Below are 24,492 nucleotides of genomic sequence, written 5' to 3'. Positions count from 1 at the left end.
CTCACACACAGTGGGCTGTTGTTTTCCATGCTTGTCCTGATGTGAACCAAACATACCTGTGATGTGTTTTGAGCTTTCTGGTCTACAAGCTCACACTGTTTTACACACACACACGCTCTGACATAAACCTGTGTGTGTGTGTGTGTGTGTGTGTGTGTGTGTGTGTCTGTGTGTGTCGTGTTCACGGTGTGTGGAGCTTGTGTAAGTCTTCAGGCCCACCATTCAGAGGCTCCAATAAAGAGCTCTTGCACACCTGAGCATCAATAACTGTCTCACACACATAAACACACACACAACCCAGCAGCCACCTGGGGACCGACAGTACCGCAGGCACACTGTCACATCTGCCAAGTTACACACACACACACACACACACACACAAATACGAAGTGAGAGAGTAGAGGATGTGAAGACCTGAAAGGACAGACCTGAAAGGAGACGTGAAAAACGCACAAGAGACAAAGGAAAGAAACGGAAAGGAGATGAAGACTATATATCTGTCAGGGTCAAAAGATGCAAACGCACTCCCAAAAGTGTCTGCGAAGAAGAAAAAGGCGACAGAAAGTAACAGACAGAGCGACTTGTCTAGCATGTTTCCACTGCATGGTGGTGTTATTCATTTCCTTCCATCAGATGAAGTTCAAATGTTCTGTTCGTTCCTTGATTCTGCAGTCTGGCTGATCATTTCCTCATAGGCTTTACTTACTAACTACTATTACTTACTCTGATGTGCATTAAAGTCCAGCTACAGTTTCTGTGCATGATGAGACACACTCTACACAATCTACCACCTCTGTACAACAGCTACAGTGATACAGAATGGAACAGAAAACTGAATCTCTATTACAGAGCTGATGTTCAGGGCTCAGGATGCTCAAGGTGAAATAAAACTGCTGTTTATTAACCTGAAATGTGATATCTCTGGCATCTTTTAATTAAAGACATACCTGCTGTTAGACTCTCGTCCTTGCAGCTCCGTTTCCACCAATATCTTATTTGAAGAGATGACGCAGAAGGAATTGGATAATGAAATGTACAAAGAGATGGCCTGTATCACCGAGACTGTTTAAACAGATTTCCAAAGCCTTCCATTTGGTTAGGGAAGTGTTTTATGGAGGTCCCTCTCCAAAACAGAAACATGAGGACACGCCACCTACGTGTGCAGCAATCACCAGAAGTGATGTATGAAGAGATGGGAATTGGCAGGAGCTTCCATTCGGCTGCTGGGACGAGATGAACGTGTGGGACGCTTGCTGTCCAAAACACTGACTAAGCGTACAATTCCTGGAAGGAGACCGTGGAGGTTGCGCAGCCATATTGCTTGAATTAGTGCTTTTCCCCTCTTGCTACTTCCTGTTTATTCCGCCACACTGCTTGTTTGGTGGCCAGCTGAAAATAGCCAGGAAACCTTGCAGGATTTCAGAAGTTCATTCACTTCATGCTAAACACTTGGCATTCCTGTTCTGTAGTGTTCAAGTGCTGAACTACTGAAGTAAAAAAAAATCCCACTAAACCCAAACCCCGAACCCTAATCTAAACCCTAAACTTAACACGAATCCCTAACCCTAACACTACTCCTTAACCTTAAACACTAACCCTTACACTAACACTTAACCCTAAACACTAAACCCTAAACTTAACCCAAATCCCTAACCCCAACCCCTAAACCTAAACACTAACCCTTACACTAAACCCTAAACTTAACACGAATCCCTAACCCTAACACCTAACCCTAAACTTAACACTAATCCCTAACCCTAACACCTAACCCTAAACCCTAAACTTAACACTAATCCCGAACCCTAACACTAATTCCTAACCCTAAGAATAAACCCTAACACTAGCACTTAACCTTAAACGCTAACCTTACACTCAACTCTAAACTTAACCCAAGCCAGAATCTCTAGCACTTAACCCTAATATTTACATTAAACACTGACCCTAGCACTAAACCTTTACCTTAACACTAAACTCTAGCACCAAACCCAAACCGTAACATTAATATTAAACCCAAACCCTAAGACTAAACCCTAACCCTAGTGCTAAACCCTAGCACTAAACCCTAACATTAATATTAAACCCTAACACTAAACCCTAATCCTAATGCTGAACCCAACCCTTTCCCCTAACACTAAACCTAAACACTATCCCTATGGCAGCGTGGAGAACCTGAGTCGTTCTTGTGTCTTTGTAAAGCTTCTGTTCTGCAGAAAGACGGACTCCACGATGCCGAAGGTGCAGAAGACTGTTTGACTGTGATCGCTCGCTTTGGCCTGGCTTTCCCCTAACGCCCATATTACTTAAATTATGGGGAAAACCAGTGCCAAAAATTAGCAGCAATTGGATTCTGTTTACTCTGCGCTCTTCCACAAACAAGCTCCCCAATCAAAACACCTGCAGCTTCACCCAACACCAATTAGCTCATCAAGCTTTTAATTACTCTGTTAATTGCACACAGGCAGCGAAAGGGGCGGCTGGGGAATTAGGAACGAGGCCCTCCAGAGGAGCCGCCTTGACAATCCTGACAAACAAAGAGGAGTGTGTGCCAAGCAAAACGCACTCATCGCACACACACACACACGTTATAGAAACACACACGGCACTCAGTCGCCTGGGAAAAAAAACAAAAAGCGGCCATGTGGACGCCAACCATCTGTCATGTCACTCAATGTGATGTCACTTCCTCTCACACAGGTCACTTCTACTCTTCTGATGGTGCTAGTCCATGAAGAGGGAGCGACAGCATAGTGTGTGCAAGTTCTGTCTGTCTCCCTCTCTCCTGAGAGTGTCGCCGAGGAGTTGTATCCAGGAAACAGTGGCACGGCCTCACTTCCTGTGTGACAGGTGTGCAGTGCAGGGTCTGACAGCTGTTCTTCCTCCATGTTATATATCCCTCCATCCCTCACTTACTCTCTCTCGCTCTCTCTCTCTCTCTCTGTCCAGCTGCAGTCCAGCGTTGCTTGTGTTTGCTCTGCCTCTTGCGTCATTGCAGCTTCCTGATTTATGGAGCACAAAAGACTGAAATCTGCTATCCTATTCTCACACACACTCACACTCACACACACACACACACAGCCGTTGTCCATCACACCATTTTCTGCTCCTTAGACACGGAGATCCTTCCTTTACCACGTTTACCAGCACAACCCACACACACACACACACACACACACTGTGTACCTCATATCTTTAAACACACCTTGTGCTTTATATGTTTATACTCCACTTCCAGTCATTTTCATACAGTAGTAACGTCACACATCAAACTGTAACATGTTGCCAAACACGAGTGACAGATTAGCGCAGAGTCACTGACAGGTGAGTGAAATACCTCTACTGAGGCACACAGCTGCTGAGTTTACAACCAAAAGTGTCATGGTGAGACTGACTTCTGTTACTTTTCAGCCCCTCCAGCGCAAAGCTCCATCAGACACCAGGCATGCTTTGGATGATTGACCGCATCGGGGTTTTTTTCTGTGCACTAGTTCTTTAAGGAGGTGATGGTGAACGGCGCTTTAATCGACGATTGCTTTCCGTAGTATCACAAATAAAATAATGGGGGTGATTCAGGAGGTGTGTGTGTGTGTGGATGCTGGTGATGTGCAGAATGTGAAGATGAAACCTCTTTCACTTCCACTTCGTTTCTCATCTTATTATCTGACTCTACAGCCCGCTTTTTCATTCCTCTCGTCTGCTCTACCTTTCATTCTCTGTTGTTTATGGAGTTGGCGTTTATGTTTCTTAGCCGCCGTCTCTCGTTGTCGATCCTTAAACATCTGATTTACTTGTCGTGTAAAAAAATAAAAAACAATCTACCAGTAAATGAACCTCGGAACGTACGAATGAAAGAGTTGTCCGAGGCGTTCCCGGAGAACAAAACGGGAATCTTCCAGAAGACTCTTCCGTCATCGCTGCAGGAACCGTTAGGCTTTTTTACGGAAAGCAAATGTCCTTCAGCTGTGCTCTGAATGAAGGAACAATGCGTTATCAGTTCTGAAAGAGTCCTGCGCTGCAGATTAGAGTGTGTTAGAGTGTGCGGATGGGGCAGAGCTCGGCTCAGATCTGTGTGAGGGATGACGGGATCGCACTTCTGTTTCCACCTGATAACGGAGTTTAATTTGCACAAACACACGATGGAGAGAGAGAGAGAGAGAGAGAGAGAGAGAAAGAATAAAACAGAGAGACAGGGCAGGTGAAAGTGAGAGAAAGAGAGTGTGATGTTAGAGAAAGGAAGACAAAGGGTGAGAGGAGGGAGGGAGAGAGAGAGGGAAAGGGAGAGAGAGAGAGAGAGAGAGAGAGAGAGAGAGAAAGCACATCCTTCAGCCTCCAGTCCATATACAGAACCTCATCCACATGATTCAGTGTGGGGAATAGCGTGTGTGTGTGTGTGTGTGTGTGTGTGTGTGTGTGGATGCTTAATAACTGAGCTCCATCTGGAATAAGCGCTGCTCCGGCCCCTTTGATAACTGACTGCCTCCAGGCGAGAGAGAGAGAGAGAAATGAAGAGAGAGAGTAAGGGCTCTTTATCAGTGAGAGAGCAGTGCTATAAACTTCCTCACCATTTGATTAAGAGAGAAGCTGCTACCAAGCAGGGATTATTCCAGATGTTTCCGCCGTGCCTCAACCACACTGACAACTCATCCTGCGTCTCTCTGAATCACTCGCTTATCTCTCTCACCATGCAGAACATTAGCATAAAGTTTACAACGCCTCCTGTTTGGGGCGAACGATCCGAGCTCTGACGAACTGTAGCTCTGCAGGGAAGCGTCAGCGTGTGCTGCTGCATCGGCTGATAGAGTGATCTTCAGGTTAAATTAGCTAACAATTAGCTCTCGGTCTGTCAGACAGTGCTGGGGTTAGTGAATTTATTAAAATGTCCGAGCAGAAGGCTACGGGTTGGACAGTTTGGGTTTTCAACTCCTTCTTTTGGAGGCTGCTCTGTCAGACAATCTGTGTTCAATTAAAGACTTAAGAACGCTCCAAAATTCCAGACAGTGCATAGAGCGCAGCTCTGAGTCTCCTGCCTTACTGTTTACTCTTTGCTTACGTCGTACCTGACTTGACTATACCGATAAAATATATACATGATTTACACTTAACCCCATCGTACAGATCACCAGTAAAGCTTCTGATCCAATTCCAAGAAAAGCAGAGATGGACAGAAGTCTTGTGGGACAGACGTGGAAAGATGGAGTGAGACGTCCTGAGTGCAGTGTGGTTTCCTCTGCAATCGAGCTCTAGCTCCCACACTGGCGTCGGCGTGTTTCTCATTACTCCAGATGTTTGGGAGCCGCACTGCTCTGTGCTCTGACATTCCCTCGCTCCCTGGAGGAGACGCCGTGTCACACTAATGCCAAACACATGTGCTGCGGCGCGGACACAGCGCCCTGCACGCACACTTTCCCACCGTTCAGAGGGACAAACAAGGCCAAAGCTATATGGAGCACATCTGTAGTTTATAATACCTCATGTCCAACTTTCCTAAGAGTTTGCAACCGCTGTTGTAGCAGCACTTTGCTAACAAGCTCGTTCAAATCATGTTAAATTTATCTCATGAGCAGGAATTCTCTATAACGAACTGATCTGTTGTAATCAACTTAAACTCCGCTCCTGTAATGCCGAAGCGAGCGCTCTTGCTCTGCATGCTGTGTCCCAATTCGCCTTCTTACGCCATGCACTATAAGTATATACTCTTTTGAGTGTGTAGCAAAAAAGTACAGTCACACAATAGCACGTCATGTAAGGGAAGAGAACCTTGTTGCCTAGTTACACACCGTAAACAAACTCCTCTTTGCATCCTAGCTTTTATTCCTTCATTATTTCTTTATATAATTTATACTCCATTAATTAACATTCCTTTGATATATTTGTCCATTTATAGTTTTAAAGTATAAAACGCAGTGAAGCAAACTGTCGCAAAACTCCTCCTCTTGTGCAATATTCACTGAAAAATTGTCCATGCCTTGAAACAACACTACTGGAAATAGTAGCTTTGAGATTTCAATATAGTGTCATTTAGGGCACGGTCATTTTAATCTCGGACACTGTAGTAGGTGATTTTGGACACAGACACACACACACACTCTCACACACACACAAGACGTTACGATCAACTCAATGCGTAATCCTCAAATTCACTGCTACTGCACTAACTAGACCCGGCCGCATGACTGTCAATGAACTGTCAATCAGCCAATAGGAAGAGCCGATTAAAGTTCATCTGATTAAACAGCCTCCCTGCTGTCTGTGTCATGCACCATCTCACCCAGACGTAGCTCTTCTGTTGCCTGCTGTGCGTGTATGACTTTCTCAGGTGCTCTCCATTTTTTCCACGTTGTCTGCCAGACAGACCGAAGGAAAAAAAACTGCCTTTTTTTTGGTATGAATGAAAATGGAGCAAATCATTTTCACTGTCTGAGATTCATTTCCTCACACTGGGAACATAACGGGGAGCTCGAGAGCTCGGCCCGCTCGGTTAACACTGGGGTAATCAGAGAGGCCGCATCCCCAGAGCTCCTCTTAACACACAATACAAAAGTTCACTGTGTGTGTGTGTGTGTGTGTGTATGGCTTAGGAATGGTTGCATAGTATAACCATACAATGGTATTGACTATGGCCTGCAGCTTAAACTTCAAAGAGAAGTTTGCTGACATGGACACAACTGCAGCTCCAAACACACACACACACACACACACACACACACACACACACTCTCTCTCTCTCGCTCTCTCTCTCTCTCTCTCTCTAGAAATCTAAATGACTTCCTCACAGTATAAAAGTCTGTTGCATTATAACATCTTCCTGTAATCATAATCCGAGGCCATTCATTTTAAGCCAGCCAAATAAGCCAAGTAAAAACAAAAATTAAAAAACAAAACAAAAACAAAATTTATTGAAAGTTAAAGCATAAGGAATTCTTTCATATCACCTGTGAAATGGCTAATTTCTGTCTCACATCAATTAACATTCATTTTTTCACTCTTCTTAAATCAACACCCATAAACATAGAAGTGTAGAATGCTTTAGAATTGACTATTTCATTCTTTTACTTTTATTAATGTAGTATCTTTTCTACTACATGTGCAATGTTCAAATCTGTCCTTCCATCTTTTCATCCTCCTTCCGACTGAAACCGGATGAGATTGCCGGACAGCGAGGCCGAGGCGCGGCTAAACTCGGACACTCCTGATCCGATCTCAACGTCTCTCTGACGGACACAAGCACAGAAAGATGGACAATATATTGATATAGTGATAGTCACAAAAATTCCCATAAGACGTCATGTTATTTTTTCACAATATTCACCTTTAACAGAAGCCTGTAATATGCAATCGAGCCTTTTAACCAAATACGTGTTTATTGTTAAGCATTCAGAAACTCCTCTCAGATGTTCCAGGTGAACATTTTGGTTAAAAAATAGTAAAAAAAATAATAAAACTGACCCATCTTTACCGTCAGGACCTCACTGATATACCGCATGTGAACATATTTTCGTCTTTTTCTTCTTTTTGCTTCTCACAGCGTTACAGTTCACTGTGACTGAGTTTATATATAAATCTTTTTATATAAGTTATATCACCTTTAACTGAATCAGTGCTGTCAATTACGACGTGCTTTTGTGCAGATTTTATTGTTTATATGGAGGTTTTTTTTAGCAGAACAGACCAAAGTTCTGCAGGGTTTACTTGGCTGACGTCTTTTATATACAGAAGATGGCATATTTCTATCATTTCATGCAGCTAGTGCTCTCATAGAGGAGTGTATGTGCAATCTTTCCACAAATGACAGAGTTGAAACTTCTCTCTCTCTCTCTCTCTCTCTCTCACACACACACACACACATGCTGTAAGACCTGTCAGTCCAGGTGTGTGAACATTCTGCTGACCACCTGACTGCCTCGCCTCATCCATTTCTCCATCTCCCCCCATCTCTGCTTCGTGACTCTGCTTGCTCCCTTCCACTCGTCTCCCGCCCACAGCCATCTGCTCCTCGCGTTAATTGTGCCACGGCAAATTCCACCTGCACCAGCCGCGCTCAAATTACAGTAATTACCACCGGCAGCATCATTGCGGCCACACGCACACGCTGTAGGTCAGGACCGTGGCCTCGGCGGCACCACGCCCGGAGAGCGACGCCAGCCATGTGCATCACTACACAGTACAGACGCCACAGATTGTCTCATCACATAAGGCTTATTTCTGTTAACATGAGGCTTGTGTAAGCATTGTGTCACGATATTTTTTTAAACAAATTTTTCTGTGCCATATATGTATAACAACATTGAAAAGATGATATTTTGATTTTTAATGGCTGTAAGATTTTACTGGCAGAAATTATTTTAAAAAATACTGCTGATCCTCACAGGAAAGTGAATTTGAATATATTTTATCACTAAGCACATAGACCATATTGTCATATTGCTCAGCTTTATATAGTGAAGTCAAACCTAGCTAAAATGATCAGATAGCAGTGTACAGAAAACATTCATCATTAGGTTCAACCGTGCCGTTTATCAAAACAACCTCTGAGATGTTCGGAAATCTCCAAGAATACAAAGCGGGTGTAACCTGCTCGAAGGTTTACTTGCAGGCTTTTGTGATATTAATAGTCAAAGTCAAGTGATCGTGATGAACAAACGACACATTGTGTAGGTATTATAGTGTCTCCACCTTGGAACTACTCACACTATCTAAAACAACTCAAGCTCCTTCTAACGGTGCTCCGAAAGAGCTGAAATTGATCGCTGAATAATTAAACAAGCCGAGAAAGACTTTTCTAGAAAGACGATGGGCGTACTGCGATGTTCTTCGCTTCCAGATCTCCGCTTGACGTCCAGGTTGAATCTCTGGATTACGTGAAAAGGAAGAAAGATTGAGCTCTGGTGGTGGTGACATTTTAATACCTAGAAGACGCTGAATCACATGACCACCACGCGGAACATATCCCGATCTCTGTCTAGTCCTGCGTGCGCTTTTCTGCTCAAAAGCCTCCTAAGTTTCCTGCAGTGTGTCTACTTTATACGTCCTTCGTTCTAACATATTTAGCATATGTCCGCTCCCAATGAACCGTGAATCGGGTTAATTGAGTGCAAGAAGCAGTCATCCGTCAAAAAAGAGAAGATCGATGTCACAGTGCAGTCTGCAAAACTCATGAAGCCAGACCTGCGGATTGACCGCTCTGCCAATTCGGATCCATTCATCTTCAGCCCTGTATACTTAACCGAGACGTTCGTATAAATCTGTTAATGGTGGCAGAAAGACGAATGGAATAAACACTACAATAGAATAATGAATGGCCTGCCTTCCAAAGAGGCGCTTGGAGATGGAGTGCCAGTAAAAAGCTATCTATATATACGGGCGCGTGTGCGTGTGGTAAAGCTTTAGAGCTGCTCCGAGGCCACACCGCGGTTTCACCTTTAGCCGTCCATCTATTAAGAGGACTACCGTCAGCGCTTCAATAATTCAGACCATCTTTACCAGCGTCCATCGGAGAGTAATGTGGCAGCTGAGATGAAAACGCCCCGCATTATAAGTGCATTTGGAGAAAGTGCATCGATCGGGGCGTTTGAAGTGAGAATGATGCCGTGTGGGTGAGCGCGCTGTGGTTCCTGTGGTTTACCGTACGACGTTGGCGCTCCTTTATCTTTCACAGCTCAGGTGCAATTAACAGCTTTACTGGCAACGCTCATTTAACATCACCTAAGAGCTGGCTCCTGCGTTATGCAGCACATATTTCATTGTCTATGAATTCGAGAGCATCAGAAAGCACTGGCTCAGGCGACTCTTGCTGTACTGTTATTACTAGTTGAGAGATGTGGTCAATGTGAGCTTTGCTGTATAAACTTAGCCTATCCTACATGACTAGAAACAAGCGAAACATTAATGCAAACTTTTATTCTGATGTTTCTCCTTGGACAGGAATATAATCCATGACACTAAAAAAACTTTTTAGCATCATGTTCAGATCTCAACGTTTCCTTATCTTTACAAAACCAACATCAATATAAATATTTTATATTGATATCCAAAGATAAACATAAATCCTAATGGATCCCAATGATGATAAGAACAAGGCGAAACATTGATAAATAATACAGCAGTGGATTGGATGTGAAAATTTGTCCATTTTTGATCTGATTTCTTAACTCAGTATCGAGTTGGCACGTCCACGCGTTCCTCATCATGGTGCAGCGAGGAGGCTCCAAATTTTTGTTTACATTATTAAAGCTTCTACAAATTACCCGCTTAAATGCAAGTAACCATATCCAATCCGAAGGAAAGCCTACTTCACACCGCTGCCTTTTCTACGATTATATACAGCCTCTTTGACACCATCAGGTCTTTGTATTGTAACCTGGTCTGATCACGGTTAAGTGAAGGAGCTATATCCTTCGTTCAACATCGCACAACGTGTTTACGTGTGCATCACAACTGTTTTTCTACACTGTAAGACCTATGTAGGGCTCCTCTCAGCCGTGATACGATTCCTGACAGCTTTAAAGCCATCCTTTGAGGTTGCTGTTGCGTTCTGGTTGGAGGTGCGTCGTCACTGACAGCCTGACCAAACTGACATGTCATCTGCGTTACGCTGGATCTCAACTGATAAACAACTAACACATTAACAAACTTATTTAAAAGCTGGGAAAGTCTACTGACAGGAATATACTGAATCTGTGACATTTAAATGATCAGATTTTTATTATTATGCTGTGTTTATAGTATTAGAGCTCTGTATGATTGTCATCACTAATAATAATTCAGAAACGTTTCAGTGTGCAGCAGGAACTTTTCTACAGACCACTGAAACTGTGACTGTTTATCATTTTCTGTTCTTGACTAATTATTAAGTTGAGGATGAGCAGCTCTCCTCACAACTGCCACACATGTTAATAATAATAATAATAATAATAATAAGCTAGAAAGCATTAAGCAGTTAGTCCAATAACAGATCTACAACCTATATTTGTGTGCATTTTACACACACACACACCAGTTATTATAAACTAGCTCTAGACTGCTCTGTTTTGAAAAAATCTTTATAATATCACTTACTTTGTGAAGGTCAAAGAGAGTAAAATGTATTCCAGGACAAAGACAGCTTCACTTATGGCTTTTTTGTTTGTTTGTTTGTTTGTTTGGAAAGCAAAAAATTAACCTCCAAAAATGTGCAGTTCGTCACGGGTAAAAACTCAGCTATAAATCTGTTGTTTGTTTGTTTGTTTGTTTTGCTTGTTTTCAGTCCGATTTTCTCCTGTTTTCCAATCTGTCCAGTAAACACAGAGGTAATTCAGTCTTCACATTGAAGTTTCATTCGCAGAAGAAAACAAAAACAAAAAAAAAAACAAGCTCAAGCAGAGCGGAGTTTCAGTATTAAAGCCAGTCTTTGGTATTAACGATCCTTAATATGATGAGAAATGTCCTTTATTTATCAAAGCACGCGCTGATAATGATGTTGATGATGATTTTTTTATTTTATTTTTTGTTGCTCCAGCGGCTGCGCTTAAAGTGCGCAGGATGAGAAGAAGAAGAAGAAATAAAAAACAAAACAAAAAAAAAACAAAAAAACAAAATCAGAAAGTTCTCATTTAAATCTGGGGATCAGATAATAATGATACGGAGTCCTGGGCTTTTAGCTCCGACAGATGAAGAAACACTGATAATTTCATTATACTGTCACTGTGAGGAGGGGGGAAAAAACAAGGCGCAAATCCTCACTAGTCCAAGTGCGTTGAAAGCGTGAAATAAATAGCAGTGGAGTAAATAAGCGGTCCTTGGCTTGAATGAGGCTCCGTCCAGATCAGAAAGCTGTGGCTTATGTATCGGTTTAAAAACCGGTTTATCCGCGTAATCCCGAATCAGTTAACCCGGACCAGCTGAGCTTGAACATCCTGCACCGCTTCACCATCCCGCGTCTTATTTTTTATTTATTCGGTTCTTCTTCTTTTTCTTTCTGCTTCTCCTTTCCTTCCTCTCGGTGTCGGTGGTGTGAAGCCAGTGGCTCTAATGGCTCTGTGTGTCTGTGTAGCTTCAGTCAGAGTTTAAAACACCATCTGGAGAGGAGGATGGGCTCTCTCTCTCTCTCTCTCTCTCTCTCACTCTCTCTCTCTCTCTCGCGTATACAACTGACACACAAAAAAATAAAGTCTCCAAAACACCAGACATGAATTAACTCCCACTATCATTTTTATAGGTTTACAAATTAGGATACTTGCTTATAAATGTGTTATTAATAGTTTAAGGGTTAATGTACAATATCCCCATAGTGTTTATTAATTGTATTCATTGTTCTGTTCTTTATTCCCCATATGCTTTCATGCCTTATACTGTGACATTGTAATGCATTTGTTTGTTAGCTTTAACAGCTTTAACATTAGCATAGCTCCACAGTATCACAGCAGCCTCTGGGTTGATTGAACCTGCTGTTCAGTATAGTGTGCGGTTTGCTTTGGGACTCTACATGCAGAACCCAACGCTCCATATCTAACACACCTGATCCAGCTCATTAACGAGCTCTGAGCACCAATTAATCAAGCGTGTGCGAAATTAAGGGTGGAAATGGATTTTGCAGGAAGTAATAGAGTCAAGTTTTACCTTGTGCATGGTGTGTGTGTGTGTGTGTGTGTAGGTGTGTGTGAAAATGCACTGCTTCTATCAGTCGCTAGGCGCCGCTGTTTCCCCACATCTGTCCCCAAACTCACCCTCACCCACTGGACTGGCAGTTTATGCCCAGTGCCAAGTCTAAGCAATACTGGCATCCTGGGCTGTGTCTCGAATGTGAGTTTATGACAAGAGAGTTTACTACAAACTGGCAGATGTCCAAACGTATGACCGAGCACGCCATGTCGAGAAGTTAGAGCATCATGCTAAAAGACTGCTCAAAGATGTTCAGACGCCATCCTGGTTGCTGTGCTTAGACTGTGCTTTTATTTATTTACTTGTTTTGCTGTTAATCTTTCCATTTGCACACATCAGCATTGATCATATAAGACAGCGGAACACTTTTGAACGTTGGCACATTACAATTTCTTCACACATTCCTGTCCTTATTCATTCCTAGTTGTTTTAATGCACTGTAGGTCAGGTTTTCATTTCACTGTAAGTTATAGACTGTATATAACATGTGTATGGCAAATAAAATCTTGCATCTTAAATCTTGAAGCTTCATGCCTCAGGACTCCATGGTCGCCGGTTTGTTTGTGAGCTGTCTGTGTGAAGTATCACATGCTCCCCTGTATGTCTGCATGGGTTTCCTCATGGGGCTCTCCAGTTTCCCCTCTACCTTCCAAATACATGCTGGCTGTGCTAAATTGCACCTAGGTGTGAATGCTTGTGTGCATGATACCATGCGATGCCCTGCGATGCCCTGTTCCTGGGATTGGCACCAGATCCAGCATTACTCTGTCCAGGATCAAGCGGTTACTGGAGATGAATAAATAAATGAATGAAAGGATGAGTGTGCGCTATTCTATCAAAGGTAAATAGAAGAGCTTTCTTTAGGCTACTATGGTCTACTTAGTACCTAGAGTGTGAAGGTAAATACATCTTTATTTATTTATTTATTTATTTGTTCATATATTTACAGTAACTGCTTAATCCTGGTCAGGGTTGTGGTAGATCCGGAGTCTATCCCGGGAACACTGTGTGCGAGGCAGGACTGCATGCTGAATGGGATTCCAGTTCGTGGATGGACTCCATGCACACACCTTGACACATAGGGGAAAATCCACCTACTGGCATGTTTTTAGAAGGTGGGAGGAAAACAAACATGAATCCTATCCAGACCTGGCGAGAACATGTACAGAAACTCCACACAAACAGGAACCTGAGCTTAAGATCAAGCTGGGGAAGCTGTCAGAAGGAGCAGCTATGTCCTAAGTTCAAGGCTGTGTTGCTTTGGTGTTTGTCCTAGTGAACAGTTTTATTTTAATGTAAAACATTATTGTTTAATTTGAGGTGTCACTGCTATACAAAATCCAAATACATAGTGTATAAAAATAGTCTATAGAACTAGATTTGAGACTGAGCCTTAATGTCACTTCACAGAATCATGCTATACCTGTTAACCTGGCCTGACAACAAGCAGAGGAAAACTAAACAAACTTGAGAAATTTTTATGCAAGATATTCATTCTTCCATGCATCCATGTTCTGTATCCTGCACAAGGTCATGGGAAACCTGGAACCTTTCCCAAGGGACTCACAAGGCAAGGGTCAACCTGGACAGGGTTTCAACCAAATTCAGGTCACAATCACACACCCCAGACAATTCAGAGATGCCAGTCAGTCTAGAGCACATGTCTTTGGACTGGGGGAGGAAACCAGAGTACCCTGAGGAAACCCCCAAAGCACAGGGAGTACATTTGAACTCCATACACTCAGTGGGAGGCGGGGCTTGACCATGTGCTAACCATTAAGCCACTGTCTATGCAAAATGTGTTACAGACTATACAGCACCTGTGTGCAGTGTGTTACATGTGTATTTTATATATAATATGTTACATACTTTTACATATACATAGTGTAGTATATGTCAAAGTACCAATTTTTTTTTATAAAGTTTATGAAAGACAATAAAGCCTCTTGTGAGGCCAGACGTGACATGAGCTGTGGGAAGATTCCGGCTCCTAGCAAAAACTAGATGTAGTATATTTTTATTGTTCTTACCAGGAAACTCCTCAAACTACAAATACATGATAATTGTTATTCACAGTCTTCACAGAGTCTCAATTCAGTGGTTCAGAGATTCCCATAATGCCCTTGCATGTGGAAAATGATTATGTAATAAAATTAAGCAGTAAGGATGTATGTCATGTGTGCAAAGCATGAAAAAACACTCATCTCTGGAAGCCTGGCAGGTGGGTTATTTACTTATTTATTATATTTGGATATTCTTATAAAGCCTCAAAAAAAATTTTTTTTTGGTTTGTTTTTTATCGAACCTTGTCGCATGAAAAATTCATACATATTTGAACCTGAGTGATGCAGTTAGATTTCCTCCATGACCCGTTTGAATGAATTCTACGCTAGTGATTTGGGATACAGCTATAGGCTCCTCTGGACTGCCTCGCTCTGACAGGCTCTTATTAAATAGTAGAGTATTTACTTGTGCAACAAAAGACCTGCATGCTCCTTTTTCATGCAGTATAAATATGGATAAAGCTAGCATTTCACACACACACATACACACACACACACACACAGAGACGTCAAGCTGGATTTGAATATGAATGCAATGAGGTGTTTTTCCCCCATGGTTTGAGTTGAATATTCCTCCAGCTGTTCTTTGGCTAAAGAAAAGCATGACTGACTTCTCCTTCTTCTCCCTCCTCCCTCCATTTTTTTCTTCAGTTAATTCTCCCCATTTTGACTGTTTAACCATCGGTGCACCTGCAACCTGTGTGTGTATGTGTGTGAGTGTGTGTGTATGTGTGTGTTTGCAATGTACCTCACTGCAGTGTTAGAGGAAGATCTGATGTTGTGAATGCAGGTGAACTGCTGGGAAACGAACATCTGCCTCCCATGTCACTCAACCCCCTCACCCTGTCTCGCTCTCTTTCTCAGGCACAAACACAGAAGATGATAAATAAATGATGTCACTGCCACGTCCCACAGGCAGAGTGTGAAGTATGCAGTCAGGTGCTCAGCGCCCCAATAAACTCACACACTGCCATGGAGAAACATCTACACTGTTTGTTACATTCACATAGAGGAGAGATCATAGGGATTAGTAGTATGTGATGGATAATTTAAAGTTAGCTCTGTTAGGCTTGAAAAAGATTACTCAAAAGCCGAAATATACGAGATATACACGTTGTTCCTCGTGGTCAGGAGGTTCATCATCCAAGACATTTGTTTCTTTATTTCTGCACTGGAGCTAATGTAATCTAGGTGATAATTTAGTATTCAGCTTCCAGATTAGCTTTGTGTGATTTGCTTGTCTTCAGATACTTAACAACTCACCACCATCTCAGATCAATATGTGATGGTCTTTCATCCTGTTCCTTGCTCCAGTTTCTATGGAGTAGGAGAGAGGGTTGTGGGAATGAGAGTGCTGCAAAGCAGGTGATGTGACAGGTGGGAAAAAACATCAGCTTTATGCAAATGAGAGGCAAATGGTAGCCAATCAGGTTGTAGTGTGTGTATACTCAGCTTTTTTACTCTATTCTACAGCCTATGAGAAATAATATGAATGAAAGTTTGGAGGCTTTCAGAGTTTGTTTAACCTCTTGTTAGAAATAAAATATGATTATAAATAAAATTACATTGGTTTAAAAAAAACCCCAATTAATTATTCTTTATCCTTTATAGTTTATTTCTACAAACTAACCCCATCTCACTCGATCCATGAACTGAAAGAAAATGTTAAAGATATTATATAGAAATATAGGAGCAGACATTTTCAGCTCATGATAGACTGGTCCATCTGACCCATCCATCCATCCCTCCATCCATCCTTGCAACCCAAATGCATCCATCCATCCATCCATCCATCCCTCCATCCATCCATACATCCATCTCTGTGACCCAAATCCATTCACCCTTTCACCCATCCATCCATCTCTGTGACCCAAATCCATTCACCCATCCATCCATCCATCCATCCATCCATCCATCCATTCACCCATACATCCACCCATACATCTCTCTGACCCAAACCCATCCATCCATCTCTCTGACCCAAACCCATCCATCCATCCACCCATCCATCCATTCACCCAAACATCCAATTATCGACCCATCCATCCAACCATCCATCCATCCATCCATCCATCTCTCTGACCCAAACCCATCCATCCATCCATCCATCCATTCATCTATCCATTTTCTGTACCCCTAATCATTGCAGGGTTGTGGGGAACCTGGAGCATATCCAAGGACACACACACCCTCACACACCCATCTACATACTACAGGCAATTTAGAGATGCAAATCAACTCACACCCTACAGTCAGACTGGGGGGGGGAGTGTACCAGAGTACCCAGAGGAAACCCTCGAAACACAGAGGTTTGTACATGAAGCCCTCACACACACAGGGCAGATTTGCCCCCAGCTTTATACCTTTATATTTGAGGACAAAAAAATCCCACATCCTTCCAGACAGAAAGGATCCTGGTTTTAGGTTATGTGTTAAGAATGGCCTTATAAATCAAAAGATAAGTACAATGAAAATGATTTGCTTGATACATTTCTGCTAAATATGTTTCAAACAGTGACAGCTTTTATTGTACAGTTACATTTTTGCTGTGCAGAAACATTCTCACAATCAACTATTATCTGCCCTTGAAAATTCCCTCGCTGTTGGCAGATATCCCACATGTGAGGCATCTTTGTAAATAAATCCAAATAATCTTCTGAAAAGAAAAGAATAGCTTGCAGCAGAGATTCAAGCACAAAAGTGTAGGAGAAAGACTAAAAAAACGGTCTCAGAAGACGTGCGCAGATAGACCGTTAATACCCGATTTTAACAGTAGTATAAATAAATTGTGGTATTGTGTGTATACACACACACACACACACTTTATACACACAATACCACACACTTTATTACATTACTGCAGTATTGTGTTCGGTGTAAGAAAGGACATTGGAGTGTAGCATCATCAGAAGCTTTCGGAGAAATGTTAATAGGAAGTCTTTCTTTGACGCAATATTGCCAGGGGTTTTGTGTTTTGCTGAATAAAAAAAGAGACAAATAAATACTCTGTAATATAATGTTCCTGTTGTGAGTCTCTGTAAGTTTATGTGCATAGTTCATACACCAGCTCAGATATGTAATCAGACTTGGGGACAACTTCAGTGTGTGTGTGTTTGTGTGTGTGTGTACCCAGTACGTTTCATTTTTGACCACCACTATAATAGTGCATCAGTATCAGATGATTATAATCACTGAATAGTGCATTTGTGTTCAGAAATTTCTAGAAGACTGTCTAAAAGCCTTTCTCTGACTCTGGATGTACACACACACACACACACACACACACACACACATACACACACATACAGAGACAGAGCTTGCTGGAGCTGTATGTAACCCGTCAGGCTGGTGTGAGTCAGGGTGATGGATGGGTGTGTGTCCTGCAGGGTGATGAAGAGTTTATGGCCCACTTTCTGCTCCTGGGACTTGTAGACCTTCCAATCCTGCTCGGACTGGCCACACACACTGACGACACAATACTGTAGTGCCAATATAACACACACACACACACACACACTTCGTACTGCACTGATAATCACATCCAGTCTAATATAACAATTTAATGCCAAATGTAACTGTTTAAAGTCTGACTGAATCACATCAGTCTCACTGTGTAAAAGAGACAGGGACAGATATGCTTGAAATTCAGATCCATCAAACGATATCATCTGATACCAATAAATAAAAAACAATAAAAGCACCAATAAATAAAAAACAATATATTTTGTTCAAGCCTTGGTCATTATCCTTATTCTGGGGATAATAAGAGTCAAATGTGTGTATTATGAGGGTGTGTGTATAGTTGTGTCTTTCTGGGAGTATTGTGTGTCAGGTTTGTGTGTGTGTATGTGTGTGTGTGTGTGTGTGTGTCTGGGTTACAGTGATGTGTGTGATTGACAGATGTGTGTTTGTGCTAGAGGACAGTGTGTCAGTGTGTGACAGCTCCTCCACTCCCTGTGTAATTTGGGCTTTTGTTGCTGTGGCAGCTGCAGTATACTTGTCCTGCACCATGACATCTCTCACATCTCTTTCTATTTCTACATCTCCCCCTTCATTTCCTCCACCCACTCCAGTTTTATCTTTCTCTTTCTTATCATGGTTTAGCAATCCCTAAAGCTTGGGAGTTTTAATAAATAATACATCAGGGAAATGAATACAGGGGGCTCTGTAAAGATGTAAATGGTACATATACTAGATCATGCATTGGGACAATTAACATTGCCAGAAATGAAATGCCAGGAATGAAATTGCCAGAATGCTGTTTTAACAATTCTAGGTTCTAACAATAAACCTAAATAAATAATAAAACTGTAGTAATAGTAAATATTAAGCACTAAAATTTGCATCATTCCTACTGAAGGAGGCGTGGTCTCTGTGCAACATTCTCATTGAAGGAGGCGTGGCCTGTATGCATTAGTCTCAGTGAAGGAGGCGTGGTCTCTGTGCATCAGTCTCATTAAAAGAGGCATAGTCTGTATGCATCAGTCTCAGCAAAGGAGGCGTGGCCTGTATGCATAAGTCTCAGAGAAGCAGATGTGGTCTCTGTGCATCAGTCTCATTGAAGGAGGCGTGGTCTCTGTGCATCAGTCTCATTGAAGGCGGCGTGGTCTCTGTGCATAAGTCATAGAGAAGGAGGTGTGGTCTCTGTGCATCAGTCTCAGTAAAGGAGGCATTGCCTGTATGCATTAGTCTCAGTGAAGGAGGCGTGGTCTCTGTGCATCAGTCTCAGTTAAGGAGGCATGGCCTGTATGCATCAGTCTCAAAGAAGGAGGCGTGGCCTGTATGCTTCAGTATTATGCATCAGTCTCATTAAAGGAGGCATGACCTGTATGCATCAGTCTCATTTAAGGAGGCGTGGTCTCTGTGTATAAGTACCATTGAAGGAGGTGTGGTCTCTGTGCATAAGTCCCAATGAAGGAGGTGTGGCCTCTCAGTTGTCAAAGCTAATTTACTAAAATTATTATGAAAATGTAATATTTTAGCACTACATATTAAACAACAGTAGCTAAATTGTTGGATGGTTTAAAGATGAGAGATAATCATTCAATTACTAAAAAAAAGAAGATGCACACCACAAGCCGAAAATTCTAATAATAATAATCACACTAACAGCAAAATATTACAAACAGTGAAATATTTGACAATGTGTGTGTGTGTGTGTGTGTATTTCTGCATGTGCGCACTTAGATGCATTCCTCTCTATTCCTCTCTCCCTCCATCCTTTTTCTCCTAATGCAATTCAGTTCTCTCTCTCTATTCTCCCCAGCAACTCTTAACCTTGTAACCCTTTTAGAACCTTATAATGTTTACCAAAGATTTAAATGTCTCTCTATATGTTTAATGGCTGGCACATTCTTCCACCTCGACCTCGACCCAATGGCATTCAGAGCACCTGTGTGTCCTTCCACTCTATTGTCCTTCCTGTCTCTTTCTCTATTCCCTGCCTTTTGTCTCCATCTGATAGCTGGAGAGGCAGCATGCAGAGATGGGCCCTGATCGCGTCGCATTGTGTCAGGATGGAAATGTGGAAATGATGGTCTTTCTCTGCAGAGACACAGGGATGGAGAGACAGATAGTGAGAGAGACAGAGAGAGTCCTGCAGGCTCGCTGCCCTTTCGTCAGCATCCACATTGTAAATCCTTTCGTACAGCAGCCTGCGTGTTGGACAGAGATAAGACTCGGAGAGCAGCAGCACTATTGTCCTCGTCCACGCTCTCTTGCATTCACTGTCCTATTGAGTCGAGGCTACAGGCAGCCATGTAAATGATAGTTATTTTAAGGACAGTCTTTGTGAAGGAGTTTATCTAATGAGCAGATGGCCAAAGGCAACGGCAGACGCCTTTACACTGAGACTGAAAATGCGATGACTTTGCACAGGCAGATGTGGTTCCACATCGTTTCTTCATCTGTCTGCATCGTTCTGTCTCACTTTCTATCCCTCTTCCCTGAGTCACAGAAATTGGGAGAGAATTAGCCATGAAAGGAATGTGTGTAACAGCTCTGTGACGTGTTAATTAAGGACATGGGAGAAAGAGATGGGAGAAATGAATGGGAGGAAGAATCGGATTACCCTGAATCAGAATCACATTCAGAATCAAATTCCCCAGAATCAGAATCACATTCAGAATCAAATTCCCCTGAATAAGAATCACATTCAGAATCAAATTCCCCTGTATGAGAATCACATTCAGAATCAAATTCCCCTGAATCAGAATCACATTCAGAATCAAATTCCCCTGAATCGGAATCACATTCAGAATCAAATTCCCCTGAATCAGAATCACATTCAGAATCAAATTCCCCTGAATCAGAATCACATTCAGAGTCCGATTTCCCTGAATCAGAATCACATTCAGAATCAGATTGCTCTGAATCAGAATCAAGCCCAAAATCATATCATGCTGAATCAGAATCAAATCCAGAACCAGATCTCACTAAATCTGAATCAATTTCAAAAAATGAAAGAGAAGAAATGACAGAGTTCTCCATTGCAGAGACATAAAGGTGAAGAGAAAGAGGGAGAGACAGAAAGAGATGCAGACAGAAAGAGAGGCGGCAAGACGGAGAGACAGAAAGAAGAAGACAGACTCTTCATCTGCAAGCTACAGTTCAGTAATTCTCCGAGCTGAACACCGCAGGTTTTAAAATGAACGGCATTATTTAGTGTGTTAGTGAACAGCTGTGGAGCCGAACGTCTTCACAGGAATGTGTGTGTGTTGATAGGTAGACCCTGACTCACACACTGTGTATGTGTGCGTGTGTGTGTGTGTGTATACGTGTGTGAGAGCTGGCAGTTGGCAGTGCTGGGACTGAAGATAGCAGGGAACTGGGGGATGCAACGCAGTATCGAGTTGTGAACATCTGTTCCTCATAGAGACCGCAGAACGAGTGCGCAGGAAACAGAAATAGGAAGGCTAACTGTTTCCTCACACGCGCACATACACACACACACACACACACATGCTTTCCTTCTCACACATTAGGACAATATACAGAATAATTTTGAGGGTTTTCTATGTTATATTAGTAAAGTGTGGTGTGATATTGTGAGAATGATCTATAAACTGGGTTTCATTCTTTGTTCAGAAATACATTAGAGATCAAAATACATCAATCGAGCAGAGTAGCTAACAAAAGATCTTCTCAAAGGAGAAATAATGTGAAGGTGGCATTAAAACAAACCTGTGAAAGACACTGAACTAGGATTTAGCTTTAACTGCTAGTGACCACAGCAGTCAATGATTTTAATTTAGTGTTGTGTGCAGTGTCATCTCATCCTTGTCTCCTAGTGAGTCCATCCATCTCTGACTAATCACCTTACACCCCCCCTCTCACACTATTCCACTTTTCAGTGAATTCACCATCTCTCCATCCTTTCACACACACATCTCTCTCTCTCTCTCTCTCTCTCTCTCTCTCTCTCTATGTGTGTGTGTCCTTGTTTGAGTGTGAAGTCTTGGCACCTTTTGTGTTGTGCTCTGTGTGTGTATGTGAGTGTGTGTGCGTGCGATAAGAGGATCCCGCATGCCGACATCTCCCTGCCTCCGTTATCAGCCTGCACAGCTGTGCCTAAGCTCTAACACATCTGCTCCCTCTTGGGAAGCTCCACCCCCTCACCACATAACAAACTACACCTCCCATCATGCCCTGCTCTCCCACCACCTCTCTGACAGGTTAGCAGGGTGGGAGACTGGTGTGTAGCAGGTGTGTTTACAAGCCCCCGGTCCATCCCGTGCAGCCGCATGGGGTTGGGTTTTTTATCACACTGCTACAGCGGCTGCTTAGGACTGAACCTAATTATGCAACACTTATCAGAGACCCACACGAAAAACTGAGGAACACACAGAGCCACAGGTAATGCCCAACATTTACACACTGACACACTTGCATATTGAAAACTGCAGATTTCTGACATTTTTGGGAACAAGTCAGCTTGCAGATGGCACACTGTTGATCCCACTGTTGAAACGCCTCAGGAAGAGTTTCATAGAGAGCAGCAGTGACACTCAACTCAGCGCCACTTAACCAGAGTGAGTAGTAAAGTTTCTGCATAAAGGTTACTTCGGAGAATTAGAGCATTCACACTTGGTCTGAATGCCTGAGTCTGCACTTCAAACTAATTCTAGGCTCATAATTGCTGGGTTGCCTTCACATGGAAGAATCCCCTCGTTCAGTTGCACAAGTCCATCTTTGCTTGAATGTGTGAAGTTTCTTTTTTGTAAATGTAATAAAAAATATTTCTGAATGTAACTTGCTGCTTTTTCCAAACTGTCTTCCATGCTAAATACTGAGTGCTGTAAAATGCACCAAGGGATGGAATTTTCTTTCTTCCTCTAGGCTATAATCCTACTGAAAAACAAAACAGGAAAACCCTGTACTGCAGAAATGACATGCTACACAACCGAAACAAAAAAATACTGAGTAACATCAGTATGTTGAAATCTTCCAAACAGCTAGCAGTATCCGTATCTCTAGTGGCTATTAACACATACCATTTAAAGCAGTTAAAAACTCGGCCATACTGACGTCAGTGTATTGAATTAATTTCTAAACATGAACATAGGCTGCATCTCAATCAACTCTCTAGTGCAGCGGTCAGTGTACTGGAACGTTCGCTCACTAAAAAAATCCCACAATGCACTGCAGAAACCTTGGAGCGTCAATGCTTACAGGAAATGACATCATATTTTCTAAAGCATCTCAGTTTAAAAAATGGTGGATGACCTCGTCTTTGTCAACATACAGTATGTAAATAGCATGGTAATGTTGTTGTTACCATTGTTGTTACCATTGTTGTTGTTGATTCTAAAGAAGTTTAAGTGTTTAATGATTTAAAAAAATGAGCTAGACTGGGAAGTGGTGGTCCAGTGGATAGATGGTCCAGAACTTCTGAGCAACTCAATTGTACAAATGAGATAAATGTAAGTCAGGGAGTCTACTGAATGCAGTAAATATACAATATTTGGATTTCCATGACAGAAGTTTCATGTGGTTAAGCTAACCCATTTATATGACAAAATTGAAATATTTTGTATATATGGATTTTCTTTTACAGCGACTGACTGGACTCATCACTGTCCCAGTGTATCGTGAGCTGGACTACTAACAGGTGCTCCAACTCATGTACATGATATACTGATTCACAGCCTAGGGAGCTAGAAAGCTGATTGAGACACGCCCATTGTGTGTGATGTTTCATGCTTAGCTCATTTGCTCTCCTTTGCGCCAGCTCTGATATGCTAATGTGAACAGCCAATCAAAGAGCTGTCTCATACTGCTGGTCTTGGATGCTGATTTTCATGCTCAGATAGCAGGAATGAGGCTGAGTTATGCTCAAGACGTGGGGCATCTTTCAACATCTGAATGAGTAATCAAAACCTGTATCAGTAATTCAGGTTCTTTTCCATTGTTTTATAGTGTAGTTTAGTTTTTGTTCTGTTACGGTTGCTTTAGTTCAGCAGAGTATCGTTGCTTGATCTAATGCTTTTGCTACAGAAAATATACAAAGATATGTTTTTATGGGGAACCAATTAACTCCAGTTGAGTAGGGTTTTTTGCGCCCTTGTGAACCTTAATGAAAAAAAATCACACACTTTAAGTATATTGCCAAAAGTTTTGGGACACCCTTCCAAATCATTAAGTTCAGCTGTTGTTTTTCAGGGGTTGGCCCCTTAGTTCCAGTGAAAGGAACTCTTAATGCTTCAGCATACCAAGACATTTTGGACAATTTCATGCTGCCAAACTTTGTGGGAACAGTTTGGGGATGATCCCTTCCTGTTCCAACATGACTGCACAC

General features: G+C 42.2%; 1 protein-coding gene across 3 annotated transcripts in view; it reads right to left on the bottom strand.

Annotated features, from left to right (window-relative positions):
* Positions 1-24,492, bottom strand: part of cbfa2t3 (CBFA2/RUNX1 partner transcriptional co-repressor 3) — a 52,965-nt gene that overhangs the window by 27,322 nt on the left and 1,151 nt on the right. The window contains exon 1 of one of the 3 annotated variants that reach the window (XM_058382097.1): positions 11,053-12,048. The exons of the other annotated variants lie outside the window; for them this stretch is intronic. The gene's annotated coding sequence lies outside the window, so the exon portion shown is untranslated. Of the gene's footprint in view, positions 1-11,052; positions 12,049-24,492 lie in introns of those variants that run through there. 3 annotated transcript variants of the gene reach the window in all.

The sequence above is a fragment of the Hemibagrus wyckioides genome, linkage group LG27 (assembly GCF_019097595.1).
Source record: "Hemibagrus wyckioides isolate EC202008001 linkage group LG27, SWU_Hwy_1.0, whole genome shotgun sequence".
In the NCBI taxonomy this organism is placed as follows: domain Eukaryota; kingdom Metazoa; phylum Chordata; class Actinopteri; order Siluriformes; family Bagridae; genus Hemibagrus; species Hemibagrus wyckioides.
The sequence above is the reverse complement of the archived record's forward strand: the minus strand, read 5'-3'. Positions and strand labels throughout refer to the sequence as shown.